Source organism: Macaca nemestrina, chromosome 13, assembly GCF_043159975.1.
Source record: "Macaca nemestrina isolate mMacNem1 chromosome 13, mMacNem.hap1, whole genome shotgun sequence".
Lineage (NCBI taxonomy): Eukaryota > Metazoa > Chordata > Mammalia > Primates > Cercopithecidae > Macaca > Macaca nemestrina.
Window position 1 is genome coordinate 65,829,676 of NC_092137.1, and position 12,432 is coordinate 65,842,107.

The 12,432-nt window shown below is 43.6% G+C and overlaps 2 pseudogenes; one reads left to right on the plus strand and one right to left on the minus strand.

Moving 5' to 3' along the window:
- Nucleotides 1–3,043: 3,043 nt before the first annotated feature.
- On the minus strand, nt 3,044–3,422 carry LOC139357705 (small ribosomal subunit protein uS8-like; annotated as a pseudogene).
- A 4,057-nt stretch (nt 3,423–7,479) lies between these two features.
- Nucleotides 7,480–8,915, plus strand: LOC139357706 (uncharacterized; annotated as a pseudogene).
- Nucleotides 8,916–12,432: the final 3,517 nt, after the last annotated feature.

Consider the following 12,432-nt stretch of genomic DNA (forward strand, 5'->3'; position numbering starts at 1 on the left):
CTCCTGCCTCAGCCTCCCAAGTAGCTGGGACTACAGGCATGCGCCACCACACCCGGCTAATTTTTTTCTTTTCAGTGGAGACGGGGTTTCACCTTCTTGGACAGGCTGGTCTTGAACTCCTGATCTCAAGTGATCTGCCCACCTCAGCCTCCCAAAGTGCTGGGATTATAGGCATGAGCCACCACGCCTCCCTCCACCCCTAACCCCGCCCCAAGTAGCAGTGGTGCGAACACGGCTCACTGCAGCCTCCACCTCCTGGGCTCAAGTGATCTTCCTGCTTCAGCAACCTCCCTCCACCCCTAACCCTGCCCCAAGGCATGAGCCACCGCGCCTGTCCCTAAATGAATTATATGATCAGCTTGTCAATTTTAAAAAACACATTGTTAATGTAAAAATGAATCATATAATGTAAAATGTAAATGTTTAATGTATACATATATGTATGATTTAATGTGTAATATAAAAAAATATAAAAAGCCTGCTGGGATTTTGACTTGGATTTATTATAGCTATAGATTAAATTGGGGAAAATTTACATCTAACCAAGTTCAGTCTTGGATATAAGTGGTAACAGCAGACATTCTTTCCTTGTTCTGATATTGGGGAAAGCAGTCAGTCTTTCACCATTAAGTATGATGCTAGCTGTAGGGTTTTCGTAGTTATCCATTATCAGGTTGTAGAAGTTCCCATCTGTTCCTAGTTTGTTGAAAATTTTCATCAGGAATGGAGGTTAAATGCTTATTTTGTATGTATTGAGCTGGTCACATGGTTTTTCTTTTTAAATTTTTGTTTGTTTGTTCTTTTATTTGTTTGAGACGGAGTCTTACTGTGTCACCCAGGCTGGAGTGCAGTGGCGTGATCTTGGCTCACTGTAACCTCCACCTCTGGGGTTCAAAAGATTCTCCTGCCTCAGCCTCCAGAGTAGCTGGGTTTACAGGCACCTGCCACCACACGTGGCTAATTTTTTTGTATTTTTAGTAGAGATGGAGTTTCACCATGTTGGCCAGCCTGGTCTTGAACTCCTGATCTCAAGTGATCCTCCCGCCTTGGCCTCCCAAAGTGCTGGGATTACAGGCACCTGCCACCACACCTGACCTTTAATTTGTTAATATAGTGAATTAAATTGATTGATCTTCAAATGCTTTTTTTTTGAGACAGGGTCTCACTTTGTCTCTCTGGCTGGAGCAGTGGTGCGAACACAGCTTACTGCAGCCTCGACCTCCAGGGCTCAAGTGATCTTCCTGCTTCAACAACCTCCCGCCACCCCTAACCCTGCCCCAAGTAGCTGGGACTATGAGCATGTGCCACTGTGCCCGGCTAATTTTTTTTTTTTCTTTTTTTGTAGAGACAGGGTTTCGCTACGTTGCCCAGGTTGGTCTTGAACCCCTGAGCACCAGCAATCCTCCCACCTCGGCCTCCCAAAGTTCTGGGATTACAGGCATGAGCCACCATGTGCAGCCAAGATTTTTCTTCTCTTTTTTCTTTTTCTTTCTTTCTTTCTTTCTTTTTTTTTTTTTTTTTGAGACGGAGTCCGGCTCCGTCCCCCGGGCTGGAGGGCAGTGGTGCAATCTCGGCTCACTGCAACCTCCACCTCCCGGGTTCAAGTGATTCTCGTGCCTCAGCCTCCTGAGTAGCTAGAACTGCAGGCACACCACCATGCCCAGCTAATTTTTTTGTATTTTTAGCAGAGACGGGGTTTCACCATGTAGGTCAGGCGGGTCTCGAACTCCTGACCTCAGGTGATCTGCCTGCCTTGGCCTCCCAAAGTGCTGGGATTATAGGCGTGAGCCACTGTGCCCCACCCTGAAATTTTTCAAATGTTAAACTAATCTTGCAATTCTGGGATAAAGCCTTCTTGGTTAAAATACATGATTCTTTTTGTATATAATTGAAATCAATTTGCTAAAATTTTGTTTTAAGAAATTTGCATCTACATTCATAAGTTTTCTTTTCTTTTTGAGACGGAGTCCCGCTCTGTCGCCCAGGCTGGAGTACAGTGGTGTGATCTCAGCTCACTGCAAGCTCTGCCTCCTGGGTTCAAGCGATTCTCCTGCCTCAGGCTCCCGAGTAGCTGAGATTACAGGCGTGTGCCACCACGTCCGGCTAATTTTTGTGTTTTTAGTAGAGACAGGGTTTCGCCATGTTGGCCAGGATGGTCTCGATCTCTTGACCTTGTGATCCGCCTGCCTCGGCCTCTCAAAGTATTGGGATTACAGGCGTGAGCCACCGTGCCCGGCGTAAGTTTTCTTTTCTTGCAATGTCTTTGGTTTGATTCATAGAATGCTGATCTCATAGGATTCCCCACCCCTCCCTTTAGCTTTCTGGAAGAGTTCATATAGAATTAGTATGACTTCTTTAAAATTTTGGTATTATTATTATTTTTTTCTTCTGCTTACTCCGAGTTTCACTTTCTCTTCTTCTGTAGTTTCTTAAGAAAGAAGGTAGCTATGGGCCGGGCGCGGTGGCTCAAGCCTGTAATCCCAGCACTTTGGGAGGCCGAGACGGGCGGATCACGAGGTCAGGAGATCGAGACCATCCTGGCGAACACGGTGAAACCCCGTCTCTAATAAAAAAATACAAAAAACTAGCTGGGCGAGGTGGCGGGCGCCTGTAATCCTAGCTACTCCGGAGGCTGAGGCAGGAGAATGGCGTAAACCCGGGAGGCGGAGCTTGCAGTGAGCTGAGATCCGGCCACTGCACTCCAGCCTGGGCCACAAAGCGAGACTCCGTCTCAAAAAAAAAAAAAAAAGGAAGCTGAGGTTGTTGATTTGAGCACTCTTTTTCTCCTACTTTAGACAGTTGAGTGCTATGGATTTCCCTCTAAGTTCTGCATTCCCTGCACCCCACCCATTTTGATATGTTGTGTTTTCTTTTGCATCAGTTCACAATGCTAATTTATCTTTGATTTCTTCTTTGACCCATGGGTTAAGAAGTGAGTTATTTAGTTTTCAAACATTTGGGTGTTTTTGAGATTTTATTTATTTGTTTGTTTGTTTATTTTTTTGTCCAAGAGGCATTTTGTTTGTAAATCTCTATTACATCTCTAGAAAAAGAATGCTAGAATTTTCCCTCTTGTGTGTTTTTGTCTTGCTTCTTCATGGTCCATGATGCCAGCTGAGGCTGTCAGTACAATGAAACCAAACTGGTGGGATGGAAGAAGATTACTCTGCCATTTTTCTGGATCTTTGACTTGCACATCACATCTGGGGCTGATCACGCCACACTTGTTTAGCCTGCCTGTGAGGCAGCTCTTTGATCATCAATGATTTCAGTTTTGCCAATGTAACCATGCTTCATCATCACAGTGAAAAACTGGACGATGACTTTGGAGCACAGCCTAATAAGAACCTGAGTTCGTGACCTCTCTTTTCAGCATTGTTGATGCTCTTGAGAGCATCAGCCTGAACATTCATGCACACCATTGTGGCGGTGCAGAGAGATAAAGGAAAGAGGACGGGAGGGGAGAGAGCACACAGTGTTATTGAGATCTATTTTTCCTATTGATTTCATTTTGGTCACAGAGCATACTTTGTATAACTTGAACCCTTTTAAATTATTGAAATTCATTTTATGGCCCAGAATTGGACTATTTTGGTAAATGTTTTTTTGTGTACTAAAAAAAAAATGTATATTCTGCCAATCTTGGGTGGACGTGGAAACTTTCTCAAGCCAGTAAGCCGGGGCACTCAAAGAGCTCATTTTGTTTATTTCCTGTCTCTCAGGAATTGGTATACTTCATTGCCGTATACCCAATGTCTTCAGAACAACTGTTTCATATATTTGTCTATTTTATAAGTTGCATTTGGTGGAAGAAGAGTAAATTTGGTCTGCTATTCCATCTTAGCCAAAGTGGAAGTCTCTTTGAACTGCTTTTTAATTGAGTTTTCAACCAATATTCCTTTGCTAGCCCTACCTTAACCTTCCACTTCCAGAAGTAGCTGGTACTGACTATTCCTGAGCCTTTTCGGTGTTCTTAGATGTCAGTTGTGTCGTTTCTTGGCTTTTCTCACTGCTGGTTGTGGAATCTAATAAATACTCTAGCAGAGTTATTAAAGCAGTGCTGACACTACACAGGGGACCCTGAAATTAGACAGTTATGGCTGGCTGAAACAGGACCTCAAACTCATATACCAACAAGGGCTCTCTAGGGAGAGAAAATGATTGAAAACATGGGTGCAAGATAACTGGAAGGGGTGGGGACGAACACAACTCAACTTGTTTAGACAACTCTGCTCCCATCTCCTGTGACCATGGAAGAAAGAAGGCCTGGTGCTGCTGGATCTTCTAGGAAAGTTTCAGAGAAGCTGGAAACCCATAACTTTACGTAAAGTTACCCCTTCCTTCCTTCCTTCCTTCCTTCCTTCCTTCCTTCCTTCCTTCCTTCCTTCCTTCCTTCCTTCCTTCCTTCCTTCCTTCCTCCCTCCCTCCCTCCCTCCCTCCCTCCCTCCCTTCGCCTTTCCCTTCCCCTTCCTTCCTTCCTTCCTTCCTTCCTTCCTTCCTTCCTTCCTTCCTTCCTTCCTTCCTTCCTTCCTTCCTTCCTTCCTTTCTCTCTCTCTCTCTCTCTCTCTTTCTCTCTTTCTCTCTCTCTCTTTCTTTCTTTCTTTCACGGAGTCTTGCTCTGTCACCCAGCTAGAGTACAGTGGTATAATCTCGGCTCACTGCAACCTCCGACTCCCTGGATCGAGCCATTCTCCTGCCTCAACCTGCTGAGTAGCTGGGACTACAGGCACGCACCACCATACCCAGCTAGTTTTTGTATTTTTAGTAGAGACAGGGTTTCACTATGTTAGCCAGGATGGTCTTGATCTCCTGACCTTGTGATTCACCCTCCTCAGCATCCCAAAATTCTGGGATTACAGGTGTGAGCCACCGCACCCAGTCCAGAATCACCTCTTAAAAAAATCTTGGCAACTCATCCAAATTTAAAAGAATGTCGAGGGCCAAATGAAAATCCACCTAAGGATGCGATGACAGCTCGGGATTTGCATCTCTGTTTCTCTTTTGCATTTTCCTGCTCCATTATGCAGGGATGTGGATATTCACTGGCCTTTGGGGACTGAGCGTGGGTGAGTCTCTATGGGTAGCAAGGAAATGGCAGACTTTCTATGAAAACCAACTGAATCATGGAATGAGAGAGCTGGAAGTGACCTTAGAAAAATGTGGTCAAACCCCAGGATGTTATGCAAGAAGCACCTAAGGCTTAGAAAAGTCAAGTGACTTCTCCAAGTACAAAGACTGTATTAGTTAATAGTTGGGCTGAGTCTGCATCTAGTTGCCTAGCCAAATTTTCTTTCTTCTGTGTTCCATGAGAGCAAGAGATATGTCAGTATCCTTAATGCAATTCTTGGTGCATAGTAGGTATTCAATGAATATTTGTTGAATTAAAAACATGTATTGAGTTGCTTTCTATAATATTAGCATGTGCTATCTTTATCAGTTAGGATATGGTGTGACTACATATAACAGAAAATGCCCAAAACATTAGCTCATATACAATAAAGATTTATTTATCTGTGAAAGAAATTTGGACCTTTAGGGTGACAACAATGTTCTCATCTCCTCTGGTTCTGTTTTACAATTCTTCGTGTATGGCTTCCATCCTTAAATTTATCTTATGATACTGAAGCTATAGCCATACAGCTCAACTAAATTCCAAGATGGAAGAATGTAGAATGCATCCATGGCAAAAGGTTTTCCTGGAAGTTCCACTCGACTTCCACTTAAAACTCATAGTTTGAAACTTAGGTAAGTGGCCACATGTGGTTCCAAGGGAGGTTAGGAAAAGGAAGTTGGGTACATTGTCTCCTTGAATAAATCTGGGTTTTGTTAAAGAAAGAGGATGGAATGGGTACTTAGTAGGCAAGTAGCAGTATCTGCTGGAATTTAAGAGTTAATTATTGATTGAAATGTTGTTTCCTACAATTTTGATATGCACAATAATCAAAACAGAAATATGTAAGCTTTTAAAGATATTTATCAGAAGATATTCAAACAAAAAATACTGGTTTAGTTCAGATAATATTCTGATGTTCTGGTTAAACCATTTTAGAAAACTGGTTCTGTTTTAGCTCATGGTAGTTCAGTAGGATTTTACTGGTTTTCATGGAAAGCCTTTTGGATGAGTCCACAATTTAGAAAAACGTAATGTTGTATTTCAGTTCAGTACTCGGTTTCAGAAATCTCTTTGAATTTTTGGTTCATAATTTGAGTCAACTCCAGTTCCTGGTTCTGATGTATCTACCCAAACCCTAGACATTTTGTAGTTATGGCTTAAAAACACAGACATGGGCCATAGAACTGGTTTACACTGAGGCTGGAGTTTATTAATACTGCTTTTCTTATGTAGGAGCTAATAATCCTAATGGATTTGAATGACTCTAAATTTATCTCTGTGATTTGGCATGACTAAGGGTCTCACTCGTGATAGATGTGCCAAAATTAACACATTAGCCTGTTTTATACTTGTTCTATGATATAAATGCACCTAATTGAAAATGTCTGTTCTTACTCATAAGTTTTGCATTCCCATGGTTTGAGATTTCTTTTACCATGTTAGTTCTAGAACACTATTCTGGATTTTGTATGGTGTCTCAGAAAATATACTTAAAAATTAGAGGTTCAGGCCGGGCGCGGTGGCTCATGCCTGTAATCCCAGCACTTTGGGAGGCTGAGGCGGGCGGATCACAAGGTCAGGAGATCGAGACCATCCTGGCGAACATGGTGAAACCCCGTTTCTACTAAAAATACAAAAAATTAGCCGGGTGTGGTGGCGGGCGCCTGTAATCCCAGCTAACGAGAGGCTGAGGCAGGAGAATGGTGTGAACCCAGGAGGCGGAGCTTGCAGTGAGCCGAGATCATGCCACTGCACTCCAGCCTGGGTGACAGAGCCAGACTTTGTCTCAAAAAAAAAAAAAAAAAAAAATTAGAGGTTCAAGTTCTAATTTTTTTTTTATGGAGGCTAAGGAGGTACCATACAATGAGAGGCTCCTTCTCCAGGGAATCTTGCTCCAGGGATCAGGAACTGGGCAAAGGTGGCTCAGCACTGCCAGATATCTGGAGTACACTACAACATTTTAACTAGAAATTGGAGATCTGAGTTCCTAGGAAAAACCCTGATATGTACATATCAGCCAGTAACTTAAAAAATTAAAATCAACAAGTGGGTCACTACTCTGCTGGCCAAACAGTACATGTCTACAGGTTCAGTTATTGAGCTGCTGGTTTTCAGGGTCTGATTTCGACACTCCCTATTTTTAATATGTCCTCCCTGTCCTCTTCTATGCCTTACTTGATGATTCTGCCCTTATTCTTTTGGATAAAAATATTGATAAAATATTTGAAAGTAGCTTCTTCCTTTTATTGATATCATAAAATTGCCTGTTATGATTCAAAATGCATTGCCTAAGATGGAAACTATATATATCTTCTCATTGTCTAGGAAAGAATAACTCAACAAGGAGATGATGGCAATGAGGCCAGGAACCCAATTCTCTGGGTATGACTGTATGCTTCTCTCATGGTCACTGGCCACCCCTGTGAGATTTATCTAGTCAAATTTGCACATGTAGCCATTGGTCATAAAGTAGAACGAGCAAGAGGCTGTAAACGATGCACTACAATCCATCTCACACTATCAACCTGGTAGAAGTCTGCATGTTTATGTGCTACTTATTTGTTTTCCAAAATGCATTCAACGAGTGGCAGCTGTGTATGTGCTAGATCTGTGGTAGGGTGACAAGTGGAATGTAGAGTGGGTACATACCCTCCACTGTACTTTACTTATTTATTTTCAAAATTTGAATTAAACAGAAGAAGCCCGTTGCCCTCTGGTCATAAGCTATGAGATGGTGAGCCTAGAAGCCACCAGCAGACATAGTTCCTTCATCAGCAGAAAGATGGTGTGAGAGAATAAAGCCAACATGCTGAGAGATGCATTATCTTTCTCATGGATACTGCAAGGGCTTCCTGACTTGTCTTCCCATTTCTACCCTTGCTCCACAGTCTACTTCCAACACAAAAACTGGAGTGATCTTTAGAAACAAAAGTCAGATGTCACCTCCTTGCTTAAAACCCTGTTTCAGGCCGCGAGTGGTGGCTCACGCCTATAATCCCAACACTTTGGGAGACCGAGGCGGGTGGATCACCTGAGGTTGGGAGTTCAAGACCGGCCTGGCCAACCTGATGAAACCTCATCTCTACTAAAAATACAAAAATTACCTGGGCATGGTGGTGGGCGCCTGTAATCCCAGCTACTTGGGAGGCCGAGGCAGGAGAAGCACTTGAACCCGGGAGGTGGAGATTGCAATGAGCCGAGATGGCGCCATTGCACTCCAGACTGGGCAACAGAGCGAGACTTGGTCTCAAAAAAAAAAAAAAAAAAACAGCTAACACCAATATACATTTTCTATGTGCCAGGCATTATTATAAGTGCTTTATGTATATTCACTGATTTAATCCTCACAACAGCTTTATGAAGTTGGTGATATTATTATCCATTTATTAGATGAGGAAGCTGAGTCATTGAGATAATAAGTAAACTACTCAAAGTCCAACAGTTAATAAGCATGGGGCCACAATTTAAACTCAGGCGTTATGATTTCAGAGTCCACTGAAATCATAATGAAAGGTTTTCAGATGATAAAAAACCCACCTCAAATTGGTTTATGTAAAAAGTAGAACTTACTCCCTTCTATTATGGACCAGTCCCTGGGGAGACCTTGCTTCAGGCCTGGTGCTATCCAGTGTGCCGTCAGTATTTGGTGCCCTTCTCTCTCATCTCAGCCTCATTCTCAGGCAGCCTCTCTGTGTGTGGTGACCGCAGCAACGCTGGGTCCACATCATTTTCAGCTTCGAGTTTAGAAGAGAAAGAAGCTTGTGCCAATAAGTCTCAGGACTGAGTCTCAGTGATCCCAGTGGGGTGCCTGACTCATAACTGAACATTTCACCCTGGGGCCAGGATAGAATATACCGATTGGCCAGATCGTGGTCATGTGACAACCTGTTCAACTATGGGTTGGGGGATGGTGTTGATTTTGCATCACCAGAGCCATATAGGCCAAGAGTGGGTGAGGAGCTGTTCCACCAAATATAAACAGGGTGCTATTACAAGTAAAAGGATGGCCAGGCACGGTGGCACACACTTGTAATCCCATCACTTTGGGAGAGCAAGGTGGGCAGATCACCTGAGATCAGGAGTTCAAGACCAGCCTGAACAATATGGTGAAACCCTGTCTCTACTAACAATACAAAAAAAATTAGCCAGGCTTGGTAGCGGGCACCTGTAGTCCTAGCTACTCCAGAGGCTGAGGTAGGAGTATTGCTTGAACCCGAGGGGTGGAAGTTGCAGTGAGCTGAGATCATGCCACTGCACTCCAGCCTGGGTGACAGAGTGAGACTCCATTAAAAAAAAAAAAACACTCAAAAAATCAAAAAGCAAATAAGGGGGTGGATATTGGGCAAGGAAAAATACTGGATGGCCATTATAGGCAAGCACTGTGTTTTGTTTGTTTGCTTGTTTTTTTTGTTTGGTTTTGTTTTTGTTTTTCACAAATGAGGAACCTAGGGTTCATAAATGCTAAGTGATTTTCCCAGGACTATAGGCCTAGAGCATGGCAGGGCTGGGATTTGAATCCCAAAGCTTTTGTCTTGTCATAAGAAGACAAACTTGGCCAGGTACAGTGGCTCACGCCTATACTCCCAGCACTTTGGGAGGCTGAGGTGGGCCAATCACCTGAGGTTGGGAGTTTGAGATCAGCCTGGCCAACATGGTGAAACCCTATCTCTACTAAAACTATAAAAATTAGCCGGGCATCGTGGCAGGTCCCTGTAATCCCAGCTACTCGGGAGGCTGAGGCATGAGAATCACATGAACCCAGGAGGCGGAGGTTGCAGTGAACTGAGATCTCACCATTGTACTGCAGCCTGGGGGACAGAGAGAGACTCCATCTCAAAAAAAAAAAAAGACAAACTGGAAATGACAGAAATGGTAGGTGTCAGGGTAGTCTTCGGGGTCCAGGGACTGCTTGGTTCTCTGTCTATTCACACCATCCCTTCTTTTTCCTGCCTTTTAGCTCAACCCTGAGGGGCTCCAACTCCAGGACCCCAGAACTGGTTTTCTTTAAGAAAGGATCCAGAAGGTGATTGGGAGGTGGAGGAGTGGAGCCTCCTTAAAATGGCAGACTCAGAGACCTAGAGGAGCCTTGCTTCTGTGGTCTAATTGGACTAATTTTAGGCTGTTCATTAGCCTCTGGCAATTATTTTTCACTCCAGAAATTCCCCAGTTTTATTTACACAGAGTGATTTAGCCTTTTCACAGACAGAATCATTTCCTTATATTTGGTTCTGTTTGAAAAAAACCTCCAGTCCCCAAAGCCTTCCAAAACGCTGGGCCGGAAGCTGAGCCCGGGGTCAAGTATCTGCAACTTCAGAGGCAAGGAAGGTCTGGGGGTTAAAAGTCACATAGGCAACAATTTTAAGCAGTTTAGGCCAATGCTCACTTGTTTCTTTCCCTTCTTTCCTTTCTCCCTCCATCCTTCCTTTACCTCCTTTCTTTCTGCTTAAAACCCCTCTGTTCTTTTTTTTTTTTTTTTTTTTTTTTTTTGAGACGGAGTCTCACTCTGTCGCCCAGGCTGGAGTGCAGTGGCCGGATCTCAGCTCACTGCAAGCTCCGCCCCCCGGGTTTACGCCATTCTCCTGCCTCAGCCTCCCGAGTAGCTGGGACTACAGGCGCCGCCACCACGCCCGGCTAGTTTTTTGTATTTTTAGTAGAGACGGGGTTTCACCGTGTTAGCCAGGATGGTCTCGATCTCCTGACCTCGTGATCCGCCCGTCTCGGCCTCCCAAAGTGCTGGGATTACAGGCGTGAGCCACCGCGCCCGGCCAACCCCTCTGTTCTTAATGTGGTTGGCTTATACTCCTTAACAGATACTAAGCATCTATTAGAAGTCAAACATTTTGGGAAGAGTTTAAGAGAGGCTATGTTCTCAGTAAGATATCTAAATTTATCTTCACAAAGTTCAGCATAGACTGAAGATATTGAGTTTGTGCTATTTGGTAGAAGCTCCAAGGGCAGCACCTCTTGCCAAGAACACAACCAGGGCATAGCCAGCTCCATTCCAATTAGGAAGTTCAGGCAGCTGCTGTGAGCACCAATGATATCCATATCTTGATCAGTACCTTATGCTTGGCTTAGCATAGTGAGTGTCAGAAAGGGGTTTTATTAATTCAAGTAGTAGCTAGTAGCCTGCATAGTGAATGTGGGCTCTCAACTGGGTGAAATTGAAGATATTTGAGATGCGTGGATGGGGATAAAATACTTCAGAACCACTCACATAAATAGGGTAGAGAAATCTAGGAAGGCCTGTGGCCTGTACCCTCAGAGAAGGCATCAGAGACTTGATCCCTAACTGGTTCTACATGCAGCCACTGGTTAGGAGGATGTCTGGTTGCCCAGTGCCACATATGAGGGTAACAGAGTTTTGTTTCTGGAATGTTGTCATATCTGTCTCAGATAAACTTTTCATATAAGACAGTGGCCAAAACACTTCAAAGGGTAGAGAGCTTGGGTTTCACGGCCCTTAAAGAACAGGCTTTATAAACTGTCTTTCATTTACTAGTTAATAAGTTCTTTTTTAGTGAATGTTCATATATGTGGCAGAATTTGATTTGAGATTTCCCATCAATGTCATGGGACACGGAGGGTGTGGGAAGCAGATAAACCTCACCCACCTCTAACCTCACCCACCTCCAACAGCTTCTTCAGTGACTACTGTTTCCACCAAACAGAACCAAAATTGTATATACTCAGATTGGCTTAAGTCTGTTTGCAATAACTCCTTCCATTCAGAGAATTTGCATTTTAGCTAGAAAGATGAATCTATTAGTCCATTTTCACACTGAAGATGGGCTACCCAAGATTGGGTAATTTATAACTTGAAGATACTACCCAAGATTGGGTAATTGATAAACAAAGGAGGTTTAATTGACTCACAGTTCTGCATGGCTGGAAAGGCCTTAGAAAACTTATAATCATGGCCAAAAGGGAGGCAGGCACCTTCTTCACAAGGCAGCAGGAGAGACAGTGAGCAAGAGCAGGGAAAACTGCCTTATAAAACCATAAGATCTCGTGAGAACTCACTCATTGTCACAAGGACCCTCATGATCCAATCACCTCTCACCAAGTTCCTCCCTCGACATGTGGAGGTTGTGGGGGTTACAGTTTGAGATGAGATTTGGGTGGGGACACAGAGCCAAACCATATCAGTGAACAATTAGGGGAAAACCACACTTCAAACAAGGATGCCCATATAGCATACAATGTACAAGCAAGAACAGGAGGACTTCAGAAAGGGCAGAAAACAGTTGGTCAGATTTTCCTTCCTTTACTTTTGTGAGCTTTATTGAGGTATCATTTATATAACATAAAATTCACCA